Here is a 23864-nt window from a genome sequence, read left to right as displayed (position 1 = left end):
GTTCTACCTTCATATTTTAATTAATTATTTGTGGTCCGACCTACGCAGTATGAGTTCACTGTGTCGTGATGTCTTGCAGCGCTGCTCTTGGGTTTAGTGTTGAGTTTATTATTTTAGTTTAGTATTTTAGGACTTGCAGTGGTTTGCTAGTATAAAACCAGCCTTTAAATAATTGAATCCTAAAACCAATAAAGACCTCTTGGCTTAAGCTACAATCGAACAAGATAAACTCGCTTGATATGGTAGGCCTGTGGATGGGTGACCATCTATGTGCATAACGAGTTCCTCCGTTCTTCGGAAGGCACGTCAACACTTGGCCCGGCTGATATTCCTACAACTTTGACAGTCGTTACAGAAGCTAGAAAGTCTGAGAAGTAGTCTTGTTTAGAGGCATCGCGTTCCTCAGATAACTGGGTTGAGGAGATCAGATAGACAATCGCTCCTCGTAGAACACTCGTTCTTAACTGCATCCAGTTAGACTGGAAGCCGATTTACTCAGGCGTACTTATCGGAATCTCTCGCAAAAATATTCGAATTCTAAAGCGCATAAATTCGACAAAATTGGTGCGACCCAGGATTTACCTTATACTTGACATTCCAGCAGTCATATCACACAGATACTCTCCAAGCTTATTTCATTGAACTAAATTCATATCTCATCAAGTTCTGCATGCAACCTCCTTGCTTTATTTCCAAGTACTAAAGTGCAGTAACTCCGGTTTAAACCTTGTCCACAAACTAGTTCAGTTTAAACTGGATACAACTCTCGGTTAACTACTTACGGTTAGTTATACTTGTTTAAAACTATTATCTACGTAACTGCGGTTTAATTTACTAGCCTCTCATATTGCATGTCGGAAAGTTTGTGTTTTATATTAATTTCTAGACTTTATTGAGGTTTATTATTATCTTCTTATATATAAAATTCCCGTGTCACGATGTTAGTTACCGTACTCCTCCGAAACGGCTTAACCGATTTATACCAAATTTATATGCGTATTCAGTAGGTCTGATAATCGACTAACATCTATTTTTCACGAAGTGAAAAGGGTTGCTCACACTAAAAAAAAAATATTTCATTTTTGAACGAAATTGTGTGTGAAAAAATGTGTTCTTACTTTTTTATAATGTGGTATTAAAAATACATACAACTAGAAAAAAAAATCGGCAAAATAACGTTTGCCGGGCACAGCTAGTTTAATATAAAAATCGGCCTAAGCAAGTGAGTCGATCACAGGTTAAGCTACGCTTGATGCGGTTGGTCCGTAGATGGGTGACCATCTTTGTCGTAACGAGTTCCTCCGTGTTTTGGAAGGCACGTTAAATTCTGGGTCCTGGCCGTTATTCCTAAATCTATGACAAACGTCACAGATAGTCAGAAGCTTGAAAAGTCTGACAACCAGTCTAACCAAGGGGTGTCGTGTTGCCCAGGTAACTGGATTGAAGAGGTCAGATAGACAGTCGCTCCTGGTAAAATACTGGTACTTAGCTGAGGCCGGTTAGACTGGAAGCCGACCCCAACATAGTTGGGAAAAGGCTAGGCCGATGATGAATATAAAATCGACCTCTGCATTAAGCAGTTTTATCTTTTGTCTGGTTTCACAAACATTCAAGTCACATTCGAAAGACAGTCAGATTGAATACAAACCTTCCTAGATCTCGTAAAAGCTTGTCCTATCGGATCGAAACGGCGACACGTCGCACACAGCGCTTTTAGAGTGGTGACGTCAATGCAATCAAGATTGTTTACAACGTCCCAAACATTTTTGAAAGGCAAAGGTAAAAAATGAACTTTACGTAAAAATATAACGTAAACAAACATAAATCCATCCAACATTTAATTTAGATAACCATCAAATGTTCTTCACTTGTTTCGCGATATTTTTTATTGAGTCACATCCAACGAGTGCTACATGCAAATATTCTCACAATTATTACAGAGACGGCGCGCAATGTATTACGTGACCGTTTTACTAATCATTCCATCTCGTTTTTTATTTGTATATCGATGTTAAGGAAAAAATACTCGGTTGCAAATCTGTTGCTATATTTTTTGAGGTGTTCCCGTACTGCCGTCATTTTGTATGTTATGGTGAAAACTAATGTTAAATATCATATTTTAATAGGTTCATTATAAGAAAATAAATGACTTTTTGGAAAATTAAGTTGAAAGATCATAATGATTATATTTTTACCTATATTATTTAAAGCAAATTATAAGTAATAATGTTAACCTAAGCCTGAGAACTCGATCATCGCGATGCCAAATCAATGTTTGAAATCCGCTTGGTTATTTGTGAAATGACCAAGCCCAATCCGCAGACCACATATTTGCGGTAATAACACCGCTCAAGAGCGAGTTGGACTCGCGACACTGGCTTCTGAATAAATAAGAAAATAAAAATTCGCCACCAATTTTTCACCGTGCTAAGCGTTGCCTAACGTTAATTATGGACTATTTTTTGTCAAAGTAGACAGAAATTACATCTAATGCGATCATTTCCACTTACGAACGGACAGCAGTGCCTTAGAGATAAGGTACTGACTTTTGCCCTGTTTGCTAGCCTAACAAATTGCGAAATCCTTTACCTAAAATTAATCAACATTTCGTAATTAATTCCTTTATAACAACACAAATAAAAACCTTTTCGTTAACAATACAAACCAATCGTTTCTAAAAACCATCATAGGTACTATAGAGCGCTCATCTGAACAGCGAGATGAGGCGCGAGGCTTTAAGGCCAAGGGCGGAGACAATATAGAATAGAACAGGGGGGGTGTGGGAGGAGAGGGGGTAGAGGGGCGGAGGGGGGGTGAAATGTGGGCGAAGGTTTTGTCATTCATCCACAGCGTTACACTCAGTAAGAGAATTAGTGGAAATAAAATCTAAAACCTTTTTTTTTTGTAACCTTTTTAGGCAATTGTGTTTCGTCAGTCACGAATTTTTGTGAAGGGTAATTTTGTTATTGGTGATAAAAAAAAAAAAAAATTGAAATTAAATTTTGCTGTGATGGAACTCCTGTACGTCTAAGTTTTTTTAATCAAATTACAATGAATACAATATGCTACAAAAATTGAAACATTCCAACAAAAACAACTTCCATTCATCCGCAAATAAATCAAAATTAGGATTGGAGTTCAGTAGAGCATTGAGATCCCTTAGTGATCTTAGTAGGGGGGGGGGGTTGACCGTGAAACATTACGGCACGATGGGACTGTCAGCAATCTGAGTAAACAGAAAACCTCATAAATGTGGTCTGTGGTTGAAAATTCACATCTTTGTTTAAAAGTTGCAACATTGATAAAAAACTCTGAAACCTTTGTAATCCAAAATACCTATACAATGTAAGGTCCTTTTCAAAAACGGAAGCCGCATCCGTTGTTTAAACTCACCGCTTTTTATGAGCTAAATCTTAAATCAGGGCGCAATCGTGCGAGCGTCAAAGTGGGACAGCGCAATACAGAACAAACAGCGGTATCTCGCTTTCATTTCTTCACCTACTTCTTAATTCTACTTCTAGTTCTGATATTAAGTAATCACCGCGGTTTTTATAAGCTCAAAAATAATAAGGAATGTTACCGTTGCGTATGCGGCGTAGAGCGGCATCTTGCTTTAATGACGTCACCTTTTTCATGGCAAATCATCAAATGATTCCACATGCTTTGGGATGGGAATGTCTTACTGCTTTTTACTAACTCAAACCTACTCTTGGTTCTTCCTTTGCCCTTTTTGTACTGGGGACGCGGTAACCCTTTCAGACAATCCCGCTTTTCTAGCAGACGTCATCAGCCCGAAAATGCTAAAAAAAAGCTTTCGAATGTTAACTAATCCGTTGAAAGAGGAAACGAGATAACTCATTATACTGTATAGACTGTTGTCTCTCTTCCACACAATGGTCTTACTATAGGAGCTTATGTTACATGTTCAGTACTGAAACTGACAAAATTAAGCGCATTACTACGAATATTTCTGTTGTCTGTATCAGAGAGATGCAGGCATCGGATTTAGGGATAATAACCTCTTTGCTGGCCGCGGGTCAGTTTAATGCGATTGTGAAATCGACTAAAATTCAAGTAAATGCATTTTATACCGGAAAGCATACTTGGTTTGGTGTTGAAATTAATTTTGGAATGAGATTTAGACTTAAATTAATAACGAAATTTAAAGTAGGTAATGGTCTCTTATTTGTTGTTACGGCCAATGAAAATGAAGACTTTAAAATATGATCAGTAGTCGCATATGAATCATGGTGGTTAATATATTCTTGATAATGACACCAGGACTACAGCCCGTCAAGGGAATCTACTCATATAGAGATGGAACGAGCATGGATCACTGTACTTGCTCCCTTTCTTGTAGTTTTCAATCCAAGCTTCCTCGCGTCCTTCTCTCCTAGTACTCTGGACTCACTAAGGAAATGAATATCTTTGAAAGACATATTATAAGACCAAGTAAACAACATTTAAGAACTAAATACGTGGTTAGAAGATTTAAGATAAATATGATTTATACCTGCCCTGCTTTTTCCACATTTTCCATTGTATCTTCGCTCCTATTAGTCGCAGCGTGATGGTATATAGCCTAAAACCTTCCTCGATTAATGGACTATTCAATACAAAAAGAATTTTTCAATTTGAACTAGTAGATCCTGTGTTCAAATAACTGTTTAAAAATAGCTTTAAAACGACAAAACATACTTGTTCCCCGAAAACAATTACAAGTAATAGCTAGTTTCATAGTTTGAAACATTCAATCAAAGTTCAGCTACTGTTTAATACTTCATGGAACGATATCATAAAAATACTATACAGCGATTAGTTCCCAAAACAAACTCATCAGCTATTCAACAAACCTCACGTATTTATGTTAGCCTAGTACAAATTACTAGAATTTGAGATCGGACGACGTACGAGTATTGATTGATTGTACGCCGGCGTCAACTTTCCAAGTTTTGATAAATTGGTAGGTATCTGTCAAAGTATTTTGTTACGTCGCTGTTTCAATTAGGTATGGAATGGTTCCAAATATTTTTCGTGCAAATGTAGAAAAAGTTAGCTTGGATATCTTAGTTGCCCCTATCGTTCTGAGCGCCTGGTATATTTTTTTTTATTACTTGATATTAGTTAGAGATTCATTTTATTCTTCCTTTGTTTGAACGCGCTGGTCTCAGGAACTACTAGTTCAAATTGAATAAAATCTTTCTGTATTGAATAGACCATTAATCGACAAAGGTTTTAGGCTATATACCATCACGCTGCGACTAATTAAACTAACTAAGAAAGTGTGAAAAAAAAACAGGGCAAGTATAAATCTGCTGGTGTTAAAAATAAAAAAAAATCAACAATATCGATCTATCCAGTAAACAGTAACGTAACAAACAAAAAAACCTACAGACATATTGAGAACCTCCTCTTTTCGGAAGTCGATTGAAAAGACAAAAAAAAATACAGTAACAAAATATAAATCTTGAAAAAGTAAATTAAAACTGTATACACGAACTTAATAAGTAGAGCTCCTTTCATTTCATTTCACTGAAAATAAAATCTTTAATATGCTTACATGACCTTCTTCAGACAATTATTGCCTCTGTGCAAGCAAGAGACAGCATACTTAGGTTAGTACGCCATCCCTCTTACACAGCAACTAAGGTTCCGTTCCGAAAGCTCATATTAGCACTGAAAGAAATATCATGACCGTCTTAATTCAATTAAATAATAATAAAAGCAACGAGACGAGTACAAATGTAATTACTGCGATATAAGAACTGTTTTATTAACCGTAATATGAAGACTCGGTATTAAGATATTAAAAGAAATGATATAGGACAGTATAGCTTAGGTACTTTAATAATTAACTATTACTGGTTTTCGACTGGCCTGTTGGTCTAGTGGTTAGTGACCCTGACTGCTATATCGGTGGTCGTGAGTTCGATTCCCACTCAGGACTTTGTGTGATGAGCACAATCATTTGTTATGTGTCTGGGTGTAATTTATCTATATTATGTACGTATTTAGAAATATATAAGTATGTTTATCAGTTGTCTAGTACTCATATTACGCATAATACAAGCTCTGCTTACTTTGAGACTAAATGGCGTTGTGTGAAGGTTGTGGAATATTATATTATGAGACTTGTGCACCTCAGAAATAAAGGCCCGATTATTTCATGCACACAAGGTGTTCGCTTAATAAAACATTTTTGTTTAACTTCGCAATGCCACGTAAATTACGTAATAGTATGAAATATTTTCCGTTAGTCATAAAAATAGTAAAATGAGAAAAATACAGTTTATTTAAGAAATCAACATCAAAACTATAGTTACCATAAAAAATCGTCTTAGAAACTTTGAGAAACGGCAAGAAACTTAACACCAATGGCTTTCATTGGCTCTCAAAACCAAACAGGGCGCCAATTCCACTATTTCTAAGACAATTGGATGAAATTTGAACTTTGACGTATTTTCCTAAGCATTATACCAACACAATAATTGGAAATTTTTTGTATTGACCGTGAATGTACCGCCCCGTACCAAATTTCCAATTATTGTGTTGGAAAATCCTTAGGAAAATTGATCCCATTTTCTATTCATCTAAAACTGGCAAAACTAAAAACTCGGACATCTATCTATATAGAATATACAGACCTAGCCAAATACCCAGAGTGCACGTGTGGTCCGGCAAACTGTCACGTGACTACTTTTTCTCTTTGTGTCTCCCAATTTGTCCGGTTTTTTACCTTTGTCCCAACTAAAGCGGCTTACCTGCCTATTTCTGGCGTTTTTGCTTTGTACGACCAACAGACGGAATAAAATGAAAAATGATAATTAAAATTTTGGATATAACTTTAAATACAAGGAAGATTTTTATGCAAGTACTTAATTGTTTGCGGAACAAAACCTTTGATGAATTAAATTCATGTTTCTTTTGCATAGCAATGATCGTGAGCTGTTTAGACATTCAATAGAAAACATCAGAATTTAAACAATTTTCCATAACATTCAGACAGCTCGTGGCTAAGCTATTACCGCATAAGTGAATCGATCACAGTTTAAGCTACGCTTGACGCGGTTGCTTCGTAGATGGGTCACCATCTTTGTCATAACGAGTTCCTCCGTGTTTCAGAAGGCACGTTAAATTGTGGGTCCCAGCTGTTATTCCTACATCTTTAACTGTCGTTACAGGTAGTCAGAAGCTTGAAAAGTCTGACAACCAGCCTAAGCGAGGGGTATCGTATTGCCCAGGTAACTGGGTTGAGGAGATCAGATAGGCAGTCGCTCCTTGTCAAACACAGGTACTTAGCTGAATCCGGTTAGACTGCAAGCCGACCCCAACATAGTTGGGAAAAGGCTAGGCTGATGACTCAAACAACGCCATCTAGTCTCAGACTAATCTAAACTTGTATTATGAATCTGGCATTCATAATATAACTGATCACAATACTATAAACAGGTACCCTTTTTATTTTTATATACAGCAACACAAACACCTTAGCTGTGAAAACAAGGTGTCTAGCTGTGTTCATGGGATACAGCTTCATGACAGTCGGATCTAATAGATAGCGGCACTGTAATAGGATGCCGTTTTTACCCTTCACGTAGGCAACCCAAAAAACGTGAGGTAAATTTATTGTAGATAAAACCACAACCATGTTACCAAAAGATTTCAAATTAAAACTTCGGAAGAGCGTTACCTTCGAAACGTCCACAACTTCCGAAGTCGTGTTGGGCAGCATTCCAATAGAATTATATCTGAGACACACTATCCAAAGAAATACCTCTCACCTTGTTACATCACACTTACCATGTACCACCCATTGTGTCATGTTGCCTAGGTAACTGGGTTGAGGAGGTCAGATAGACAGTCGCTCCTTGTAAAACACTGGTACTTAGCTGAATCCGGTTAGACTGGAAGCTTTCCCAACATAGTTGAAAGGCTAGGCCGATGATGCCGATGATGACTTGTACCACCGAGACGGGGATACTCTGCGCTAATGTCCCTTTCTTCTGTTTCGCTTAATTCGCTTAATTTTTTAGTGCGCTGAGAAATTTAATTATTGTGTCGCGGGGGTTTCACAAACATTCAAGTCATAATATATGCACAGAGACACTGGATGAAACCCGCGACATTCCCGCGCACAGTGGGTTTGGCTTGGTGACCCCAACCAGTCAGCTATCCGTGCGGCACGTTTTAGAAGTGCATATATCATCATCTAGTTCAATGCTTTGACACATAGAACCTAGTTGTTTACCTATACAGTGGCATAAGGAAACATGTTCTTGTGAGTCACAGAACAATGTAACCTACATATTATAAACGTGAAAGTTTGTTTGGATTTATTGATATTTGTTATTCCATCACGCAAAAACAACTGAATAGTATTTGGACGAAATTTGGTGCAATACGGTCGTATTATGTATTTTATACTAGCTGTTGCCCGCGACTTCGTCCGCGTGGTTAGAAGAAATTGCGACTATAACTTGAGATTTAAACTATCCTATCTCTCAAGTTGGATCGAACTGCACATGGTGTGCGAACTTTATTATAATCGGTTAAGTAGTTTAGGAGTCCATTGAGGACAAACATTGTGATATGAGATTTATGTACACCGTGATTTTTTAATCGTCTTACAAAAGCAGCCCAGTTCATGCATCCAATGACTAGAACACGTTCATGATAAAAAAATAGGCATTTATGAGATTTGAATAAATTTAAAATGCATTTTTTATTCAATATTATGATGCAATTCGTAGTTTTTTAGAAACACAGCTCTGTTGCGAGCGCGTCCGAGCCTTGTAACAATGGCGAGGAGCGCGGGCGGCGGCGTTTTTATCATTTTTAAGAGTATATTTCAGATTTCTCTTGTTTAATTTTTCTTCGTACTTACTATCTTAGTTGATGATAAAAAAATAATAACCGCGCCTAGGGGTATTTTACGTCGGATACATGAACAGGGCTCCTTTTTTAAGACGACTAAAAAATCACCGTGTATATTAAGATTTTAACATCGATTTTGAAAAAAAAAGTTACACACGTTCAAGTCTTTTAAAAATGTCATAGTACTTTTTTCTTATAAAAGGAAAATACAAGCAAAACAAGCAGGTATACTTTTATGCCTGTATTCCTGAAGAACGGAAAATACGCGGGCACAGCCACGTGGATTCACTTTTATTATGATTTTTACAATTTCAAAAGACAATACACGTTAAACCATTTGGTACAAAATAAATGTCTTGTTTACTCGTACTGTCTGATATTTATGAGTCTTTTATCTTTACCTGAGCAATAAAATGTGTTTTATTTGTCGAAGATTCGCGTATTGTTATAAGTTTGCGAAAATCGCGCTGTTTACGATATGTAGTCGGTATGTTGTGAGCAAGGGGTTACATGTTAGTTACATACTGTTATGTTTAAGTGAGTCATGCAGCAGTTTTAAGACCGCGATGGACTGATATAAGATTATGATTTTATCCATACTAATATATGAAGCTGAAGTTTGTTTGTTTAAACGCGCTAATCTCAGAAACTACTGGTTCAGATTCTTTCTGTGTTGAATAGAGCATACATCGAGGAAGGTTTCAGGCTGTATACCATTACTCTGCGACTAATACGAGCGAAGACACTATGAAAAATGTGGAAAGAACAGGGAAAATTCATCTTCGAGGGATTCCATTCAAAAATTCCTAACTTATATCTTCTAACCACGCGGACGAAGTCGCGGGCAACAGCTAGTGTTACATAAGCATCAAATGCAATTCACACTCGCAATTCTGAAGGTTCTGTACAAATATGATAAAGAAGAACAATTAAAAAAAAATACGCAAATTATGTTCGCCTATAATTTGGCTGGGCCGGGTGTTGTGTCGCAACTTGGGGGAGGCCTATGTCCAGCAGTGGACCTTAATATGCTGAGCAAAACTGAAAATTTTTCACCCATCATATTTATGATCGTACTAATCGATACTACTCAATTTTGTATTTTTTGTTCTATCTCAAACATAAAACCACGGTCTGTGAACATTTAAATCACGACATAAAGAATGGTGACAGATGGACAAATATTATATGGACATAGACGCAGCCCTAATAATAGGGTTCCGCCTTTACCCTTCAGTTACGGCACCCTAAAAACAGACCTTAGAAATCTGTCTTTTGAATTCAAATTCATTCGCAAGTATTCCGTATCCGTGACGCATTCGTGAATCTGAAAAGATGTAATATATGCATAGCTACAGGATATAGAAATAAAAACCCGCGGCTCGCCGAGTGCCCCATTTAAATAACAATCATTGCGTTTACACTTTCCTCTCTCGTATCAAGATTATATTCGAGAAAATTTCCTCGAATAGTTATTGAATTCAATGAATTCGAATTAAGAGAGTTTCTTTTCAAACTGGCTGCTGTCTGTAGCCCGCAGGCTATTCCGCTGCGAATTGAAATCTATCCCACGGGAACACCAAATCGGGATAAAGCTATCCTATGTGTTAATCGTGGTTATAAACTATCTATGTACTATAATGTATATTGATTGCAAAACCCGCCACGACACAAGCGTTTAATTTCTAAGGAAAGTAAATTTATCAATATAAAAGTTTTTATTTTTCGTAAGCTTGTTTTGAACGATCCAAACTGGTTAAAAAAGCAATTACTTGGCTCATTCCACATGTCGGGTGTCACATGTTTTGCCAGGCTTAGCAACGGCCAGAGGGCAACCTTTAAAGTGTAATAATGAAACAAAAACAGTCCCTTGTCCTGTATAATATACGAGACGGGCTTTGTACGTTCGCGTCTATGTTTGGCATACTCCACATAAGTGCTTTGCCGTAACTAAGGGCTGTGGTACTTGCGGTCAGTTGAACGCACTGTGAATGTGATGTCTTGTGATGTCTGAGAGCCTGGTACAACAAATTAATGGAATGAAACTGAAGAGGTTTGTTATGTTTGAATTCTGCTCGGGATGTAATTGATTAGCCGTATTTATTTGTAAATCGTCTGGCACTTTTTGAACTTCAGAACTTAATGGAAAATTATGTCCCTTCAGGCGATTCATGAATATAATACAGACTTTAATAGTTAGAGTCCATAGAGTCCCTTACTTCAAGGCACATAACATAAGTTGAAAGATACAGCTGCATATGGCCTATACCATGCCATTGCTTTTTTTTCGACAGCGGTGATAAGTTAGATATGGAATAACATAACAAATTAAAAATCCATTCCATTTTGAAGAAATGAAGAAGAAATTGAAGAACTCTCTCTGAAGTTCAACAAAATGAAATTCTACTGAAACATTTTAAAGAAAGTCAAACAACATGCAGCAAAAATCCATTTCATGGAATGTGTACTTTCGTAATCCGAAACCAAATAAAATCGTAAAACACATAGCTTAGCAATTTTCTAGTCCAATTTTATAGATAGACTTCAGCCATTTCTCAAAAAGCAACTTGTACATCTGGCCACGTACCAGGCAATCATGAATTCAAGGTGTCTGAGTCAAAATACTCTCACAGGCAAATATGAGTGGAAATACTCAGCATTCTATATCCGTTCTCGCGCCGAAGGAAATCGTTGCTCCCCGCTTCGGTAAATTAAATTGACCCAGGGGTGTCCGTAGCTCATAAACAGTTGGTAGAGAAATTCTATTTAATTTAGGAATGCGTTACTAGGGGAGCATGTTTTTGAAGTACGATTCTCGGGTCCCGTTTTGGAGAGGCGTTGACTATGGCGTTTGAAAACCTTATTTCACAAAATGAAATGAAGCGATTTAAGTTATGTTTTCATTGGTTACATTTAAATCTGTTTTTTACTTAATATCGTGTCGTATACTAAATATTGTTAACTTATCATTTAATTTAACGGATTCGGAAGTGAGCGGTCGAAAAAAAAAACAATTATGGAATGGTTAAGATTGCGAAATTTCCAAAGTAGGTTCTTTCTTAATCATTCTTAAGCACCACAGACAATCTTTGAAAGGAAACCGGGATAACAATGTATTGGAATCGGAAATCGCCTACCCGCTGTGAAAAACCATAAATTCAAGTGTCTCTTTTCTCCTTGGAAAGGTAGCATTAAAACAAATATTTCCCAATATTAATCCTCACAGTATATGCACATGGCTTTACAAGCATTCAAATCACACAAATACTTGTTATTCACGGGGATCGAAACCACAACAGCTCGCGACCCCAAAGGGTTGGCCTATATAGCATTTGGCTATCGGTGCAATCCAAGTAGAAATTAAGCAATGAGACTATTGGAACATTCAAAATATGTATAGAAATGGATGAAAACTAACATAACTGTCCTGAAAATATAATTTTCTTTAACAAAAGTAAGTCAAATCTATTCTTATAACATTACAATCGTATTCGGGTATATAACCGCGATATAAGTTTATGTTTGGGTCAGCACGCACGTACAATAGCGCCTAGCTTCCCTCCCTATTTGAATCTTGAATAACCCTTGCGTGGGAGTGGACGTTATTACATTATCACACAATATTATAAACGGGAAACTTCGTATGTATGGATGTTGATTCTATTAAATTCATTCGGAAAAACCAGTTGTGACATTATTTGATATGAAGGTAGCCATCACCGTACAGCGAGTGTTTACGTTATGGGCAAAAGCTAGTCAAGAAAAAAGTCATTTAATACAATGGAGTTTCTATATTTCTATAGTTTCTAGGATTTTCAGTACACGAATGACTTGAGTTTAGGTTTCTATCGAGTTTTTCTCTTTAAGAATGACATGCCATTAATGTAAGAATTCGAAGTAAAAGCTAAATCTACCGTAATTTTTTAGTTGTCTTACAAAAGCAGCCCAGTTCATGTATCCAATGACTAGAACACGTTCATGATAAAAAAATAGGTATTTATGAGATTTAAAAAAAAATGCAATTTTTATTCAATATTATGATGCAATTTGTAGTTTTTTAGAAACAGCTCTGTTGCGAGCGCGGTCCGAGCCTTGTAACAATAGTGAGGGGCGCGGGCGGCGGCAATTTTATCATTTTTAAGAGTATATTTCAGATTTCTCTTGTTTAATTTTCTTCGTACTTATTATCTTTTTATATAGTTTTAAAAATAGTTATGAAGCTGTTACCTGCTACATCGTCAGCATGTTTAAGAAGATGTATTTAAGTTAGGAATTTTAATCGGATGAACAGTTCTAGTTTGCAATTTATTTCCGAAATTGTAACATATTATACGTTTATTGCTCTGCTCCTATTAATTATATCGTCCTGGTATTCGGCTTATAGCCTTCCTCAATAAAAGTATATTCGCTTTCAAATACGCTTGGCTCACAAACCTATGTGTAGATTTAAAGATTTTCTTCGTTTCTTTCCTTGGGTAGGTACGAACGAAGAAGTCTTAGTTTCTGTCCCTTCTAATTAATATCGCGACGTTCGAGACAATTTAATGAGTTTGAGCTTAATTACTAAGTAACTCGGTGACCGTTGTAGATCGGAATAAAGAAAATGAAACTCTTTTAATTGCTTTTATTTCTTCTTTGTATTTTATTGATTTTACTTAAATGGTTCCTATATATAATGGTCGTTTGTTACATAGTGGCTTTGCTGTAGTATCTCTATACCTTCGAAAATTAATTTCCTTTTTCAGAATCAAAATTTTTTTGATCCTTAGATTTTATTATTTAAGCCTTAGAGTTTATCTTGGCCTAAAAATACATGATTAGATATACAATTTAGGGCTATTTTTATAACCTTACTAATCTCAAAAAGTAAAAATAGAAATAAACAAAAAAAAAGAAATACTTGAGCTTGCATGTCCTGTACCAGGACAACATCCTTGCGAGGAGCTAATTCCGTAGAATCGATCGTCTAAACGCTTACATTACTTATTCAGCGTGGGTCACCGTGAACACGCTGGATACCGCAAGCCGTCGCCCGTTTATAGACAATCAGCTGAGCGTGTAAAAATACTTCTTACGAACGAGGGACTAACTTTGGCGTAATTTTCTGTTCGCCGTAAAACTATGCTGAATAATAAATATGGTAATTTTTGCCTAACAAGTGTGGTCACCTTCCTTATTTCATAAAAGTGAGAATTTTTGATGAACGAATAATGTAATTACATTATTGGTAGGTTTTTATACAATGTGTAACTTAGTACATTGGACCTTCAAAAAGGCTGGCAATCACGTTTGCTTTGAGTTATGACACGCAAAAAGCCAAGTATCAATAAAACCAGTTGTATACCAAAAAAAGGTACTAATTTGTTGCAGATTAGTAATTTATTTTCAGAATAACATAAATTTATAGGCAAAAAAAGACAGCTAGCTGGCTTTGAAAATTGCTACTTTTATCTACCTAGACAATTATCCTAGATTCCTCCTCTAACCTAGCTTATGATTATGCCTAGTTTAACAAGCTGCAATTTTGCAGAAGACTAGGGCAGCATAATAGCGAAAGATATTATGCATTATAGGTAATCATGACTGTTTGCTGTACCCAGTTGGTGAGGTTTCCATGCGATTGTGTACTGCACTGGCTTGGCACGAAAGAAAAACCTTTATTTTTCAATTATGAAACTCGATTTCAATGTTTAAAATGCTACAGTCCAATAAAAAGAAGTTCGTCGGATAGACTGGAAATGTAATGTCCTATGACGTCACTTTTACCGGCAAGAATGCGCGTACTAGTGCCATTTCTAGACGTTTCATGAACTTTAACCCGTTTTATTGATTTGGGAAATCGAAGGAATGTTAGCAGTAGGATCGCAGGACTGCATGGGAGCAATGATTCAGTGGACAGCCGAACGCAGCTGGAGCTATAAGACAGGCAAGAATACGAAAACAAAAGAACGTTTGCGTCTCGGGATGCTCTATAGAACCGATAACTATTACTTCTATCCTTATGTACTCTTACCGTCTGCTCTCCTGGTACCTCCCTTACGACTACTAATACGTTATCCCCTGGTACCAATAGGCTAGCGCTGTGGGCTAAAAGGCACAAAGACACCCAGACTCCGGACAAGGATTGAGGATCACCCAAAATCAAAACAAATGTTTTGTCTAAAGTAGGCTCGTTTCCAGGCACTTTCAAAACGTTACAATGATGTTTTTAGTTGCGCGATTCCAAATTGTCATACTTATGGAGAAGAACCGGCAAAAAGTCCTTAAGTTAATGCTTGTGGTACGTCAATCATTCATTTTAAAACTCCACATTATATAAACTGTTTATAGTATTATTACCTACTAGAAGTTTAACAGCTGCCTACTTGTAAAACAGTTGATTGTAATTAAATCGTTAGTATTACGTGTGAGTTCGCGTGCTGCCTCCCACGCGAGCAATGCATGCCTCATTTATAAACCAGTTCTGTAAGACTTGTTTTCATGGTTAGAACTGAAAAATAGAAACCACAAGCTTTTGAAGAAAATCTCCAATCCCATTTTTATTTAATATATCCTCTACGTATATGTATGTCTCACTGCTGTGCACAGGCCTCTTCTGGTTGAGCATTTGATCACCACGCTAGCTCACTGCGGGTTTTTCGCTTTCGGATTCCAATATTTCCAATCCAGATTTCCTCACGATGTTTGTCTTGACTTTCAGTGGTTAGTCTTAAAATAATTGAGAAATTACATATAACTTTGAAAAATTCACATTGGTACTCTTACTACGTAAGGATCGAACCTGCTCCTTCTGCATACAAATCCATGCATATAACTGCAAGGTTACCACCACGACTTTCCAATTTCATTTATAGTAAAAAAATTGTCGAGTCGTCGAAACATTTTCACCGTTGTATATAAATTTAATTAACTCAATGTTCAAAATCTTCAGTAAAATGGATTTTATTAACTTTCAAAGTGGAAAACTGTTCTCGTCGCCCGGTCTATTTAGGAAGGGTAAATTGATCCGGGTCCCGCTAATAAATTCACGCTAAATGTAAGGTAATCCCAATTTATAGAGATGTATGGCCATGGTCACTCTTGGGAGTTCTGTAAATCTCTTTCGGTGTATGCGCGCCTGGTTTGTATTTGATGTGAACTAAAAAGTCTATTCGTTATGTTATATGTTTGTCCCAGTGTTGGGCATATTTCCCCTAGATCCTCCGGTGAAAGATTATTATTTTCTTTCTTCTTCACAATAATTTTCTGGCGTCACGCTTCATGTCTTGAGATTAAAAAATATGTTTAAGAGTCGCCAAGTCGTATATCTTTCAAAACTTACTCTAAAACCAGTTAGTTATTTGACATTTCAAATGTTGCACGTTGTTTGCATAACAAAACTGCTGATTAAGTTCATTTTTAGGGTTCCGTACCTCAAAAGGAAAAAACGGAACCCTTATAGGATCACTTTGTTGTCCGTCTGTCCGTCCGTCTGTCCGTCCGTCCGTCCGTCCGTCTGTCAAGACCCTTTTTCTCGGGAACGCGTGTAGGTATGAAGCTGAAATTTATATCAATTACTCAGGTCTACTGTCCCTTGAAGCTGTGAAAAAATCAAACTTCTAAGGCAACGCAATCAAAAGATACAGCCGTTTATGCCGCAAATTTTCGACACTTGCAAGGGAATCAAAACCTACAGGGTGCTTCCCGTGAACTCAGAATCTTGAAATTTGGTACGAAGCAACGTCTTATACCATAGATAAAGGAAAAATTACAAAAACCATAAATTTTTAGTTACATCACATCATATATTTTTTTTTAATAATTTTAAACTTCCTACCTATTTCCTCATAAACGCGTAGAGGTATTAAATTGAAATTCATACCAAATACTCAGGTCTATAATACCTTTAAGCTGTAACAAAATCAAACTTCTATGTCAACGCAATCAAAAGAAACAGCAATTTAAGCTGCATATTTTGAAACTCGCAAGTACTCGCAAGGGAATCAAAACCTAAAGGGTACTTCCAGTCGACCTAGAATCTTGAAATTTGGCACGAAGCAACGTTTTATAGCACACATAAAGGAAAAATTCCGAAAACCTTAAATTTTTAGTTACATCACATAATAATTTTTTTTTTAATAATTTTAAACTTACTACCTATTTCCTCATAAACGCGTAGAGGTATTAAATTGACATTCATACCAAATACTCAGGTCTATAATACCTTTAAGCTGTAACAAAATCAAACTTCTATGTCAACGCAATCAAAAGAAACAGCAATTTAAGCTGCATATTTTGAAACGCGCGAGTACTCGCAAGGGAATCAAAACCTAAAGGGTACTTCCAGTCGACCTAGAATCTTGAAATTTGGCATGAAGCAACGTTTTACAATCGAGTCATATATATTTATATGACTCGATTGTCGTAATGAACGAACTTTGTAAACCTTGCAGGTTTGTACGGAACCCTCGGTGCGCGAGTCCGACTCGCACTTGGCCGGTTTTTTTTTGGAAATTAAACGCACTCTGGATCAATCACTTTGTTCAAAAATAGCGGTTATCATTATTTTACCAAATTTAGCTTTAGCTTAATTAAAAAACACAGAGTATACAAATTTATTTTCCCGTAACCATCACACTGTCTCATACATAAATCTATCCAGTTTGCCACAAACAAGTATCAAGCAACATATTTTTCTAGACAGAATGGACGGTACGAAAGTTGGCACTTAAGCCAATTACTTAGTCGGCCAATCAAGCTGTCAAATTACCTAAACTGGTCTGTTTACTGGCTTCGAGTCAAGTCAGATTCATTTAAGTGAAAATCAGGTATATTTTGAATTCATTTTTGGTATAGGTTAGGTATTTAAAGGGTTAAAACGACTTTGTTGCTACGATTCGGCTGACTGCCTATCTGAACAATCTTCTGTCACCAGGCTGTATCATGTTGCTGTATATTCTTTTATCGCGTATACATGTTTGTGTAGTCGTTATTGCAAATAATGGTACCTACTGGACTTTTTGTATTTATTTAAATTTATTGTCCAGGAAAATCTGGACAATAAATTAAATGGACATCACACATTGAAATCTGGACAAAAAATTGGCTATAATTTTATAATTCAAATCAAAAAATGTTTGCTCCTTATAAGATCAGAGTAAATCAAAATTTCTGTACTACCTATACTCAAAGGGGATGAAGAAACCTCCTTAGTAAATACACAAAATGATTAAATATTCCGCATAATGTAAATAATATTCTTCCCACAATCTAGAGACGTTTATTTAAAGCTTTGCCCAAGCAACGTCTTATCACAAACAAGTAAATACTCTCTACAATTACAGCACTTAGTATGCACACGTCATATATAATTGTTGCACTTAACATACATTACAGTAGCAACTTGAACACTGGCCTCTATTATAGTATGCTAGAACTATAAAATTCTTGAACGTAGTCGAGAATCATTCTATAAGTAGTCAAAAAGCAGTTTTAATTCAGAACCCCACTTTTAAGCTTCTATCCTTTTCTGTCACTTAGAATTATCATTAATTAGAGCAAGAAACAGAGAGTTTTGTTTCTTAATGAACGTAAGGAATATTTTACTGAAATGTAAGCTATACACAATTACTCAAATCTTTACAAAAGATACTTGTTATTTTGTATTAAACAGTCACCCGAGCGTATTATAATGGAAGTCAATGCCTGTACCACGAACTCTTAAAGCAAGTCGACGATCACTGTAAGAACTAGACGGCACACTGTTCTATACATAGCGTTGTCTCTCTTCTGTACTGGCAAGAGCCCGTAGTAAAGTTTCATGAGTAAAGTAAAGGGGTAAACATTTGCAAGAAGGTCGTATACCGAATGCTCTTACGATGGTAATCAACGGTCCCTAGTTTGAGATTTGGCTGTTTGGACCCTTTGCTTCGAGATTGAGTCTTATTACGAAGTTATTCATGGAGTCCCGCTTAACCGTTGTGGATGGCGATAGCTTCTCATAAGGTAGTCGTAAATGGCGACAGAATTTTATTTTAGGCAGAAAAGAACTGGGATTTGGGAAATATGATAAAAATATCGTATTTCTTATTTGTAACAGCCTGAATTTTTTTTGTTGATTTCTTAAGTGGATAAAAATGAATATTCTTTATTTTATTTTTCAGGCTTCAAGTAGATACAGGCTGTGCCAATTTTGATCTTGTTTTGGTTTATGTTTCTTGGAGATTTTTCGGAAATAAAAAGCAAAGAATTTTGAATTATGTATCTGTCACACCTGGATCATAATCCTACACTTAGTATCGAATAGCGGCAAAGGAAAAATAATTGAAATCCCAGTTAACCGATGCATAAGACTATTATATATTTTGATCCTCTAACTGAAATGAGATCATGCATCCCTAGTGCCCATGCCAAGCTTAAAACCACATTTTAACTTATACACAGAAAAGTTATTTAAATCACGACAACTTGTCAAAAACTAAACCAATAAATCTACATTTTTGCAGAAAGAACTTCAAAAACAGTTTTTCTGATTCACTTCGCTTTTAGCAGTTTAAAGGGCGAAAAAAAATGGCAGACAAAGTAATGTGGACTACAATGCTTTCGGTAAATAAATTTAAAACTACCGCCGAACTTTTGTGTAGTTGTCAGAGTAAGCTGCATTGGGATGAAATATTTCGTCCGCTGCGGGTTTGGATTCTCGAGGTAGTCTCCGTTGACAGTTAGGATGGAAATTTAGGTATAGTACTATTTGGAGAAGGCTTTACTAATAATACAGTGGGCTATGGAGTGAGCTAGGAATCTTTGAAGGATACAGGAATAACGTTAAAAGGAGGACTGGAGGGACAGACAAAGTTTGTAGATGTAGTAAGCTGAAGTGGCAGTAGAATAGATATATAGATAGAATATTCTTTAATGCACACCACATAAGTACAGGATTTTATACAAATGAATAGCTATGACTTTTGAAGACCGATGGCTTATGGAGCAGACAAGTCCTTAAGTGAAGACTACAAATTGGAATTCGCATTGTAGGATGAATTTTGGAGTGAAGAACCGACGATCTTAAATGATAGTTGGCTCGGAATGAATGCGGAAAGCGGAAGATCGGATGATGTGGCGAAACTTGGGATTAGCCTATGTCCAGCAGTGTACCCTGATGTGATTGATACTAATAACCCCAAAACCAAAGGATTAAATTGTTTCGTTGAACGAGGTACTTATCTCTGGAACAAAACGTTTGTATAGAAATCTATTTTATGTTGAATAGGGCATTTACTGAGGAAGTCTACATTAAATCAAGTTACGAAAAGGAAGTGAAAGGACGCGAGTAAACCCAAGGCCAGACGTTTAAAAATAAATGTAGTTTCTTAAAGGAATACAAAAAATCTTTCTTGTTGTGAACTTCATTCGTCTAGGCTTTTTTCCTAGATCAGTGAAATACCTATCCGATCTACAACCATCTATGTGAATCGAATTGCTCAATCACTCAGAAGTGAAATTAATATTATTTATATTCGATTTTGACACCTTATGTAAAACTTAGGTTACAATAAAGCAATTCGGTCAAGCATCAACACTTGCAGTAGTATCACGGGATATTTGCTGTGCTACAAAGCAAATAGTCCTAGAAAGATAGATAGAATATTATTTATTGCACACCACGTAACAACAGGATTGGTTACATATAAATAGTGAACGTGGTTCCACAATGGGCGGTTTCATCGCTAAAAGCGATCTTTTACAGACAACCTTTGGATGAACTAGATTCTGAAGGAGCAATATTTATACAGGTATTCCATGGTGTACAGATAGAAAATTAAGCCACACTGCACTGACCTCAAATACGAAACTAAACTTTACTGGTTAATGAATTGTAATCAAACCTTCACGTCTCGCTGAAAATGGGCTCATAACAACAGCATGCCAGTAAACTTTACGACCAAAGCGTTAATACCCTGAAGGCCTACCACAACGTCTTACAACAATATAATTGCACTTGTGGGAGCGTGACAGAGCGATACACAGCGTAGAGCGCCATCCCTCTTCCTCATCAACAATAATTTTACTTTTCAGAGACGTGGTAGGCCCTCCGAGCCGTTTTAAAGTAGAAGCAAACAGTAGTTGCGTGCCTTGCAATATTTAAAGAGTTTAGTGCCACTAGCCGCGTCAAGTACTTCATATTCAAGTTAACAATTGACACGATACCTCAAAGTAAACAGTAGTACGTACTTGGGTATGTTACGTCATAATACTAATTGTGAATTGAGAAGTTAGAACAAATAATGTAAAGAGATTTGGCAAGAAAGTATAATAGATATTATATATAGGTGTTAGGTACAAGGAGGTACACGAGTGAAACGACTTGCTAGGAACGCACTGACGTTTATTTCAACCAAACGATAATGTGCGTCGGCAAACGCATACATACTCAACAATAGGAAAAGTGAATTGCTGTTCTATATGTATAGGCTGATAGGTTAATGACTATGACATACTAGAAATTTGCATTTGCTTTCATGGAATGCAAACGAGTACGTACAATCAAGCTAAATACGCTCTTATGTAGTTAGGAATAAAGTGTAAAGTGACATGTATATTAAAGGATTTTAGTCCCGAGTTTAGATTTTTAAGTTGCATTGTAATTTTGAAGCTAAACAACAGTTATTTTAGGATTCAGTTTAAAAATTAGCTAAAGAAAAGCAAGACTTAAGTTCAACCAATTTCTCGGAACATGCTTTTAAAACATATCAATATTAATCATGTTGACTTTAATCTAAGATAGATGATGATGCAGATAGAGATAAGAAGATTAAAAGGCAGTCCTTGAAAGAAGTACATAGACTTACTCAAACAACATATAAGGAAGAAAAAGAGATAGCACAGGATAGAGAAAGATACAAAATGTTACACCATCATATGCGCTAGCACATTTAATAGTAACAGAAGAAGTTTTCAGTAATTTTATTTATGACGTCATTTCAAAATCGTTAAAATTCCTATTGTCTTAAAACACACAAACAAACGGCAAAATTAAGAGCTTAAAAAGGAAGTAAAAGAAAGTCCAACTAATTGAAAGAGTTGATTGAAACTTGATCACTCGTCGACGGAGGCAATTAGGGATGGAATTACAGTCCTTTGTACTAATTAGAAAACGGATTGCAAGAAGAGCGTTTGTTATGACCTACAATTCTTTCGGTGGTCGTTTACGTAAACCTCTTTGGCAAAAATATCTCCAAATTATTTGTTTATGTGTAAGAAAAAGGTCTGCAATAGTCATATTGAACATAAATTGTATTTTCTTTAAGTATTTCTAAAAAATGTAATTGGAATGTTTATATTTTATGAATAGTCCTGGGTTCGAATCACCACTAGACCAATATGACAGCCAAGATGTCAAGATTTGGATATCGAATTTATTAAAATTGAAGCCAAACGCCTACAAAAGTCCCATACATTAGCTTGCCTCATCAACATTTCACACGAAAACACAGCTCTACTTCAGACAACAAATAATTCAGTGAAAATAAAACTCTCATCAACGCAATCCCATAACAGTCCGTCACTTAATGAAGCCCAATTACAAACGCAACCAAAAAGCTTTCGACAATTTCCTCCATTACGAGATTACCTGAATATAGTCATATGTTTATTTAATTAAAGTTAATTGCGATCTAACCGCAATGGCCGGCCCCGCGGGTAGAGACATCAATTTTGATGGAGCACATTATGTAATGGCGGCAATGGTTATAATTGGATCAAATTAAGAATCGTTTGGCATATTTTCACACTTTTTTATGTTTTGGGTAATGTTTGTTTAAATAAATTGCCCAAATTTTTACATACACTCATAAATATACTCGCATTTTAAAATTGTCTCGTCTTTAAAAGAGATTGAGACCCCTGAGTTTGTTTCGACATTACTTCTCACGGTAGTCAGATGGACTCGACTCCAGCGTTCTAAAAAAAGACATGTAAAAGTGATGATATATCCTACTTTCAGAATAAATGATTTCATTTCATTTTATCAACTTAAACTTAAGATCCAAAACGTTTTATTTTCAAACAACCTGTTTTACCTTTTCCCGAAACTTATAAAATTTTTCTCCACAACACCAAAAGTGGAACGTGACAAACAATACCGTTTTCTTGGCAAATTTCGACCGTATACTTAAGGTTGTCTCACTGAAAACATTTGAAATGGTCTCTATTTCATCTTAATGTTATTGACAATGCACTCGGATGACAATCGCTGTATTTATTGAGTTTCAACCTTTTCACACAATATTTCGAATCGATTGTCAGCTGATTTTATAAATTTATAGAAGAACATTAGGACTTATTGAAGAGTGATTTTATATTAGAATACATCATCATCATTATTCCCCTGCCCTTATCCCAATTGTTATTTGGGGTCGGCGCAACATGTCAACAAAATAAAATAAAACATCAAATTAAAAAATAAGTCGGTGAACTCTTGTAAGGGTGAATTTCCCGGACCCAAAAATTGCGTGGCATCGATGAAATCGGTACTAAAAAGCATTGTTATAATGTTCTAACAATTTTTTTTAGGTAGATGACATAAAAATCTATCTGTAGCAATAAATATTTTATTAATATAATTAAAAGGTTTTCCAAAAAAAAAAGTTAAACCACATAATCTTTCATCGCCGTGTTTGTCCACACGTCACCTTGATGTATTAAATTCATCATTGATCAAAAGTGTATCATTTTTTATATTAAAACTTAGTTTTATTTGATTCGTGAATAGTTAAAGTATTGTCTCGGAATGCATTAATTCAAATATTTAAACATACAACGTATGGTTAATAAAAAACCGTTTGTCCCAGAACTTCCTTTCATCGCCATGTCCTAAACATATTTGAAAATATTTCGTATTCTAACGTTTTGCGTCGCTCCCGTTGTGCGTTAAACGTTGCATATAAGTAACGTCGAAAGGCTCGACCAGGAACGACGTGTGTACGTGCCTGCGTTTTCGATCTATAATTAAA

The 23864-nt window shown here is 36.1% G+C and overlaps 1 protein-coding gene across 1 annotated transcript in view; it reads left to right on the top strand.

Moving 5' to 3' along the window:
- LOC113493752 overlaps window positions 1-23864 on the top strand; it is a 63215-nt gene that overhangs the window by 21837 nt on the left and 17514 nt on the right. The gene's annotated exons all lie outside the window — the stretch shown is intronic.

Source organism: Trichoplusia ni, chromosome 5 (genome assembly GCF_003590095.1).
Source record: "Trichoplusia ni isolate ovarian cell line Hi5 chromosome 5, tn1, whole genome shotgun sequence".
NCBI classification, from domain to species: Eukaryota; Metazoa; Arthropoda; class Insecta; order Lepidoptera; family Noctuidae; genus Trichoplusia; species Trichoplusia ni.
Note: the sequence above shows the minus strand (reverse complement) of the source record. Positions and strands in the feature narration are given on the sequence as shown.